Genomic DNA, 8,838 nt, shown 5'->3' with positions numbered 1-8,838 from the left:
AGAAAGAAAGAAAGAAAGAAAGAAAGAAAGAAAGAAAGAAAGAAAGAAAGACAGACAGACTTTCTAGAATTCAATAAAAGTGAAACACAATATGCTAAACTTAGGTGACACAATGAAAGTGATGCTAAGAGGAAAGTTTGCAGCACTAGCTAGGTGCCTCCTTAACAAATCTGGAATGATTTTGTTCTAGCAACTTAACATCACAGCTGAAAGCTCCAGAACAAAAAGAGTAAGCACACCCAAGAGTAGTAGATATCAAGAAATAAACTGATGGCTAAAATCAATAAAATAGAAACAAAGAGAACAATACAGAGAGTCAACAAAACAAGATGTTGGTCATTTGAGAAAATCATCAGAATAGACAAACCCTTATCTGAACTACTGAAAGATGGAGAGAGAATATCCATTTAAGAAAATCAGAAACAAATAGGAAAAATAACAACAGCCGCTGGGGAAATCCAGAGAATCATAAGGACATACTTTAAAAGTCTGTAGTCCAAGCCGGGCATGGTGGCACACATAGGCAACCACAGCACTCTAGGAGGCAGAAACAGACGGATCTCTGTGAGTTTGAGGCCAGCCTGGTCTACAAAGTGAGTCCAGGACAGCCAAGGCTACACAGAGAAACCCTGTCTTGGGCGGGGGGGGGGAGGGAGTTGTAGTCCACCAAGTTGGACAGTTAGTAAAAATTTTAAAAATGTATGTGTTGCAGTTTCTCTCTTAAGGCAGCTAGCACCCAAATAATTAAGGCTGGACTATGTTATTTATTTAACATGCTTTACGGCACAACACTGAGCAGTTATTACTCTATTCTTAACGCTGTAAGCTAGTCTGGCTTCCTCTTTGCCAAAATCCCCCAAATACCTGCGTTTATGGCTTTCTCTTTCAAGTTCTTAGACCTACATGCCTGAGACCAGGATACAATTCAATAGTTCAATTCTTGCTACTTAGACTAAAACAATAGATGATAAATGCACATTCTGCTTGAATTTAGACCACAACATCCTGCTATGTTCCTTACTCCCAGAATCCTAAATCCCACCCAATCAGTTTAAAGTGCTTTGTCTAGCTATCTAGATACAGTACAATACACTTGGAACACAACTGATTCTGTTTAACTAGTCAAAATGATGTAATGCTGCCCCCACTCCCACCCTCACCCCACCTCCTACACTGGGTTACCAGATTATGGCCCTGACTGGTCAGTTTCTGTTCAGTGTTCGATAAACTTTCATCATTCTGAGTCTGGTGGCCAAGTGGTCGATTAGCAGTTTATTCCTGAACCCATAACACCAGGACTAGGCTTAGGTTAGCAGAAGAAGGCAGTAAGCCTCCCAGACAACAATTGAGGCAGGCAAATAAAAGTTCCTTTTACATATGATAGTGTACATGAGTGACCCAAAAATTCCACCAGGGAACTCCTGCAACTGATTAAACACTTTTAGCAAAGTGGCTGGATACAAGATTAACTTAAAAAGTATCTATCCTATATACAAATGACAAACAGACTGAGAAAGAAATAGGGGAACAACACCTTTCATAACAGCCTCAAATAATTCAAAATATCTTGGGTAATTCTAACCAAGCAACTTAAAGATCTCTATGATAACAACTTCAAGTCTTTGAAGAAAGAAAGAAATTGAAGAAGATATCAAAAAATGGAAAGATCTCCCATGACAGCTCATTCTGGTGAGGGTGTGGAGCAAGAGGAACACTTCTCCATTGCTGGTGGGGGTACAAATGTGGACAGCCACTGTGAAAATCAATATGGTGGCCCCTCAGAAAATTTGGGATCTCCCTCAAAAACCAGCTATGCCACCCTTGGGCGTATACTCAAAGGATGCTCCATCCTACCACAAGGACACCTGCTCAACTATGGTCACTGTGGCTTCAGTCACAACAATCAGAAACTGAAAACAACTTAGATGACCCTCAACTGAAGAACAGATAAAGAAAATGGGGGACATTTAAACAACAGCTGAGCCAGCTGTTAATAAAAATGACATCATGACGTTTGTGACCAAATGGCTGGAACTGGAAAACAAAACAAAACAAAAACAAACAAACAAACATCCTGCTTTGCTTGCTCCACATGTCTTGCTCAACCTGCTTTCTTATGGAACCCAGGGCTACCAGCCCATGGGTGGCACCACCCATAATAGTCTGGTCTCTCTGCCATCAGTCACCACTGGGCAGTGGTGGCTGTACAGCCTGATCAGACAGAGGCATTTTCTCAACTGGGGATCCCTCCTCTCTGATGACACTGGCTTGTATCAAGTTGACACAAAACTAGCCACCACACCTGACTACTTGTCAGCTTAACACACAAACACAACACTGTTAAGCCACATCTTTCTCTTCTTGGTAAACCCCAAGATTAATATAAACATCACAATATAAACATTTTACAAACTAAAAGTCCCACAGTCTTTACAAATTGAAACACTTAAAAAAAAATCCTGTTTCTTTAAAAATCCAGTCCCCTTAAAAGTTTAAAGTTTTTTAATTGTGGGTTCCTATAAAATAAAAATTAAATTAAACATTTGCTTACTTCAAGAGAGAAGAACCAGGGCACAGTCACAATCAAATCAAAGAAGAGCCAACTCCAACTGTGTATTTAATGTCGAATGTCTAAGATCCACTCATGATCTTCTGGGATCCACCAAAAAGTTTGGGTCACTTGGGCTCTGCCCTCTGCAATACACAAAACCTGTCTTCAAGGCTTCAATTGGCCCACACCATCACTGCCGGTGTTCTTGGTGGTCATCCCATCTCGAAAATGCTGTGAGCTGCACTTTTACCAATACTCTCTCCTGAGTTCTCTGAGACTCCAGTTCTGCCACACAGTGCCAAGCATCGGTTACTTTCTATGATCCCTTCATGCCTCCAAAACCAGTATCACCTGGGTGACTTACACTGCCAAGCTCTGCTGCCAGCATGAGGTACAAGCTTCCGGAACACACTTTCTACGTGCTTACATGAGGAAACACTTTCCAGAAGACTTCACCTCAATGATTCTAGTATCTTCTTAATCACTGCTAATTTCTCAGCATCAATTATAGTAACAAAGCAAAGGTTTCACTTCAGTAGTTCTGGTATCTTGTTATTCACAGCCACATATTCTTTGTTTTGTTTCATTTCAGTTTTTATTTGTTTGTTTGGTTGTTTGGTTTTTTGAGACAGGGTTTCACTGTGTAACAACATTTGCTGTCCTGGAACTACCTCTGTAGAGCAGGCAGGACTCAAACTCACAGAGATCAGCCTACCTCTGCTTCTGGGAGTTCTGGATTAAAGGCACTTGCATCCACCACCCAGCTAGCATTACATTTTTTAAGTACCTTCCTTTTTTACTTTATTCTGTTATTATAAAAAGTTCATGAAACTTGCCATTTTGGAACATAGTATTGGGGGTAAAAAAATTACCTAAATCTGCATTCCTGGACTGTGGTCATGCATGTTAGGTTTCAAAATAAACTGTCTCATATTCCTTTCCACATGAAAGCTCAAGTTTTGTGTCACCAGTTTTTGGTGTATGAACATGGTGTGTGAACCACGGATGACACATTCTCACTGAAGAAGTCACATGCCTTGGTGCCAGGTACCAGCGTAAGCTCCTGGTGCTCAACAGTACAGTGCTGCCTCTCCACCTGGATACTGAATTCTTCCTAGGGCTGAGACTTCTTGCAGTTTACTTGGTGTTCCAGCAAAGCCATCCAAACCTGAACCATTTCAAAGCGTAGAGATTCGAAAAGCATTGTCTCACTGCCTGTGGGCTTCTATTTATCCTTTCTCAGAGTCCACACAAGGATGTTTTCCAACAGGCAAAACCCACGCCCCTCGAATGAGGTAGTTTCCAGCTGAGAACATCATGCCATCATGCACTTTTCACAGGTGGGCAGGGGGATGGGGAGAGAACACATCACAGGATACACACACACACACACACACACACACACACACACACAGAGAGAGAGAGAGAGAGAGAGACACAATACATGACATATTCCCACATCCCACACTTGGGACCAAAACAAACACATTCATATGATACAACTGAGTTTCCAAAGAAACCAGAAATTTCCATGTCAGTGGTACTGTACCTCTTGTAATCTAAAGGAGTGCTTGCTACCTTTCAGGACTTCCTCTTTTAATACAGCTCTTCTGAACTGCTGATTGACTCCTTTCCACAAACCTGCTGCTTCTCTTTTCTTTTAAATTTTAGTAAGTAGGAGGCTGAGAATAGTTAGGTTTTTGTAATTTATATGTAGTTCTAAAAGGTCATTTATTTACTTATTATTTGTGGTTTTTTGAAACAGTTTCTCTGTGTAGCTCTGACTGTCCTGGAACTTGCTCTGTAAACCAGGCTGTTCTCAAACTCAGAGATCCACCTGCCTCTGACTGTCCAGTGCTGGGATTAAAGGCATGCACCACCATGCCAAGGTTTCCAATTTATTTTTAACATCTCTTTAACTTGGATATACTTTCTAAAACTCATTAATTTTTTGAAAATTATTAACATATCATGTTTTTGTATTTCGGTTAAAGCAGGCTGGGCATCTATGATCTTTAATTCCATTGCCTAGTTCTTCCAGTTTAGCATACATACAAATAGCAACAAAAATTAGGATCAAATGTTCCTCATTGAAGGAATCATAAAGCCATTATCTTTAATTAAATTTTATCATTTCTCAAATGTGTATAAATACAACTAACACAGTTATGAAGCAGAAGATCCAGTATTATAAGATTATCAATTTTCTCAGAATTAATCTACCATGTAATTTCACCAAAATGTCTACACATTTTAGTTAATAACAAGTTAATAACAATTTTCAGTAAGATGACTTTTAAATTTTATAATTATAAAAGTCACAAAGATGGTAAAATAATAATACAAAGATATTCAGGGATTTTGAAGAAGAAATAGAGAACCCAGAGACTGTCGCTTCAGAATGCCCCCCAAGAAGCAATTGTAAAGATATTGTCTATACCATTTCCATGGCAGAGGCTTCTTGTCCTTTTTTAACAGGTGGTTCAAAAACTATCTTCAGAAATTCCTTCATTGCTGCAAAGAACCTCCTTGCCTCCACTACTCACCTTCAAATGACTGGCACTGCTGTGATGTCTTACAGTGCTAGAGAACATATTCTTGGAGTTGGTACTGCTGTTGACCTCAAAAATGGCAGGTGTGTGCTAAGTAGGATGTGGTGCTACACGCCTTTAGTCCCAGCGCTTGGGAGGCAGAGGTAGGCGGAGCTCTGTGAGTTCTAGGGCAGCCTGATCTACAGAGCCAGTTCCAGGACAGCCAGGGCTGTTACACAGAGAAACCCTGTCTCAAACAAACAAACAAACAAACAAACAAACAAACCCAACAACAAAAAGTATTAGTGATGCTATTGCCAGATACAATGGGCTGAGGATTGTTCAAGCAGAAGAAATGGTAGAGGTTTTGTTTTTGTTTTTGCTTTTTTCAGGCATAAAGGGCTTATCTCTCAACTTAGAACCAGACACTGTCATTTGGCGTTTGGGAATTATTTAGGGGACATTGTGAAGAAAACAGAAACCATTATGGACATCCCAGTTAGCAAGAAACAGCTGGATCATGCAGTGGATGCTCTTGACATTGCTGTCAATGGAAAGGATTGACATGGTTCCAATGCACAGGACATGTGTATGAAGGCCCCTGAATGAATCCTCTGTGCAAGAACAAATGCAGACTGGCATCAAGGCCTAGTAATGACTGGTCATTGTGATGGCTAATCTTGACTGCCACCTTAACTACATATGGAATCAACTAAAACTCGAGCATCTGGACATGGCTCTGAGAAACACTCCAGAGAACTTTTCATGCTGCTTTGCTGCTTCAGCAGGACTTGTGCCGTTTGGGCGGAGTCTGACAGCTTTTGTTGAATGATACCACCACTGCTGCTGTTGCTTGCTGTTTCTGCTGCTGCTGTAGTTTGCTGCTTTGCTGTTTGACTCGACCCCTGCTGGGATCCTGGCGACTACTTCTGGTCTATCCCCAAAGAACCCAATGACCCTAATCAGGAGGAAATAGCTAAAAGAAGTCTACAGCCTCTTTCCCTACTAACCTCCTACCTAAGGTCGGATGGGGAGAGGGGGTTGGAAGGGAAGTAGGGGTGTTTAAGAACCTTAAGTAAGGTAGGTGTTTGAAAAATCTAGTCAAGTCTGCAGGGCATTTTCTTAATTAGTGATTGGTGGGAAAGGGTCTACACCATTGTGGGTGGAGCCATCACAGGGCTAGGGTTCGTGGGGTTCTATAAGAAAGCAGGCTGAGCAAGTCATGAGAGCTAGCTAGTAAGCAGCATTCTTTCATGGCCTCTGCACCAGCCTGTCTCCAGATTGCTGCCCTACTCGAGTCCCTGTTTTGATGCCCTTTGAATGATGTACTGTGAGGTGGAAGAATAAGTCAAATAAGTCAAATAAACCCTTTCTACCCCAAGTTGCTTTAGTCACGGTGTTTCATCACAGCAATAGAAACCCTGACTTAGACAGAAATTGGTTCCATGGTTGTAGGGTATAAAAATACCCTACAGATCTGACTTTATTATTTTTAGGAGGATTGTGGAAGGACTTTGGAACTTTGGGCAAGGAAAGCCACTGAGTGTTCAAATCTTGGTGTTCTATTCTGTGGGAGTTTGGAAGATGAGAATGTTAAGAGAAATGCAGATAATGGAGGCCTGACTTGTGTCATTCCAGAAGGAAAGTTTGAAAGTCTATTTGGCCATTGCACAGTTGGTAATGGTGGTGAATTCTTTTAATCCAGAACTAGGAGGTAGAGGCAAGGGGATCTTTGAGTTTGAGGGCAGTCTGATCTACAAAGTTAGTTTCAGGACAGCCAGGGCTACACAGAGAAACACTGTCTGGAAGAAAAAAAAAGAAAAAAAAAAAAGAAAGAAAGAAATAAAGAAAAGAAAGAACAGAATTGATAGATGGTGGGAGGGTATTACAGTGACTTACAAGGCAGTGTCTGGGCAGTCCGAGAATGGCTGTCCCCCTGACGGAAAGGCCAAGAATCCAGTAGTTGTTTAAGCCACTGGACATCTCATTAATGTGATTCTGGCATTGCAGTCCTGGAGGATTCCTAGAGAGCTGTCACTCTTCAGTCTATGTTGGAATCCCAGAGAAGTCTGTTCTAATGACAGTGAAGGCATTAGAATGCTCAGAAGCAGGACAGATGAACTTGCCAGTGAGTGAAGACAAACAGGCAAAAAGCAAAAGCTTCCTTCTTCCATGTTTTTCTTTTCTTTTGTATTTGTTTCATTTTTTGTTTTAGCAAGACAGTGTTTCTTTGTGTAACCTTGGCTATCCTGGACTTGCTTTGTAGACCAGGCTGGCCTTTAACTCACAGAGATCCTCTTGCCTCTGCCTCCCTGAGTGCTGAGATTACAGGTGTGCACCACTGTGGCTGGCTTTTTTTTTTTTTTTTTTAATGCATGGTCTCACTGTGTAGCTCTGGATGGTCTGGAACTTACTATGTAGACCAGGCTAGCCTCCAAGTCAAAGGTTCACTTGCCTCTGCTTCTGAAGCGCTGGGATTAAGAGCGTGTGCCACTACACCTTGCTCTTTTACCACCAGAAGATGAATCAAATTATCCAGTCAAGAAAATCTCTCACGGCCATATCTAGCTGCTTGAGTTTTAGTTGATTCAAGATGCAGTCAAGGTGACAACCAAGATTAGCCATCACAATGACCAGTCATTACTAGGCCTTGATGCCAGTCTGCATTTGTTCTTGCAGATTCAAGGAATCATTCAGGGGCCTTCATACAGAGTGCCCTATGGGTCTTGGAACCACATTAACCCTCTCATTAACCCATTGATAGCAATATCGAGAGCATCCACTGCATGATCCAGCTGTTTCTTGCTAACTGGGATGTCCACAATCGTTTCTGTTTTCTTCACAATGTCCCCTAAATAATTCCCAAACACCAAACAACAGTGTCTGGTTCTAAGTTGAGAGATAAGCCCTTTATGCCTGAAAAACAAACAAACAAAAAAAAAACACAAAAACAAAACCTCTACCATTTTTTCTGACTGAACAATCCTCAACCCATTGTATCTGGCAATAGCCTCACTAATACATTTTTTTTTTTTTTTGATTTTTCAAGATAGGGTTTTTTTCTGTGTAGCCCTGGCTGTCCTAGAACTCACTAATGAAAGCAGACATAAATGAATAAATGGGAAGATTATTTTTATGGATTGGAAAATTAATATTATTGAAGTGCTCATATTACCTGAAAAGACCTACAGGATGAATACACTCATTATCTAAATTCCAAAGGATTGATTATTTTTAATAGAAAAGGGAGGGATAAACACATAGACCAAAACTAAATCAATGCATGTGAAGTCCACTAATTTGACATGAGCACCAAGAAGAGATTTAAAATCACTAGAAAGGTAAGTTTTATGTAGTATCCTATGAAAAATAAAAACAAAAGCCACAGTAATAGTGGAAGGGGGGGAGGAAGCTTGAGAGGTGACGAGTATGTCTATGATGCTGATAATCATGGTTTCACAGGAATATTCTTATCTGCAAACTGCACAGCATCTCTTCAGTCATTTTCAATAGTGTTAAAACCTTTCTTGCATTTTAGAATCTCTATTGTGACTGTTTTGTATTGCTACATAACTAACCATCTATTGCTTCTTTGTAGAAATACACTTCTCCATGTATGGACTGACTTAGTATGACTATTTTGTTGAATTTCCTTGTTGGTGACTTTACTTTTTCTTTTACATAATCATATCATAAAATAATTTTTAACTTTTTTCTTCCAAATTTTATATTTACTTCATTACTTTTTCTGGGGAA

Source organism: Psammomys obesus, unplaced genomic scaffold (assembly GCF_907164565.1).
Source record: "Psammomys obesus unplaced genomic scaffold, mPsaObe1.curated_primary_1811, whole genome shotgun sequence".
In the NCBI taxonomy this organism is placed as follows: domain Eukaryota; kingdom Metazoa; phylum Chordata; class Mammalia; order Rodentia; family Muridae; genus Psammomys; species Psammomys obesus.
This window is presented reverse-complemented; position numbering follows the sequence as displayed.